Source organism: Penaeus monodon, chromosome 21 (assembly GCF_015228065.2).
Source record: "Penaeus monodon isolate SGIC_2016 chromosome 21, NSTDA_Pmon_1, whole genome shotgun sequence".
In the NCBI taxonomy this organism is placed as follows: domain Eukaryota; kingdom Metazoa; phylum Arthropoda; class Malacostraca; order Decapoda; family Penaeidae; genus Penaeus; species Penaeus monodon.
The window spans coordinates 42,078,915-42,079,334 of NC_051406.1; the positions used below are offsets into that span (position 1 = coordinate 42,078,915).

The window sequence follows — 420 nt, forward strand, 5'->3', positions numbered from 1 at the left end:
AAACAGTTAGGTAACGTGTTAGGGTGAAAGTAAATTAGTAAGTACCTTATTTGACGGCATATAAGACGCGCGTACATATTAAAACCATCCCCATTTCAGCAAGACATACTCAGGAGAAAAAAAATGACTTCTTCGCATTATAAACCAGAGGATTTTTTTTTAGCCATTTGTATGTGTCATCAAATACTGTGAAAGGCATTTGGGAGAAGTAAGCAACGTTTCTGAGGTTCATCTGTGGCTGACGTAAATGTTTAAGGATACAGTGGCATGTGGTATAAGGAAATCTGAAGATTCGTAAATGCAATGACTTTGTAAAAGAGAGAATTCCATCCATTATCAACATACCAAACAGTACTCATGTCATCTATTACCCGTTGGAAAATTCAATAGAAGGATGGAAGGATGGGCCAGATTCCGTCA

General features: G+C 37.4%; 1 pseudogene; it reads right to left on the bottom strand.

Moving 5' to 3' along the window:
- Positions 1 to 420, bottom strand: part of LOC119586509 — a 51,112-nt pseudogene that overhangs the window by 1,002 nt on the left and 49,690 nt on the right.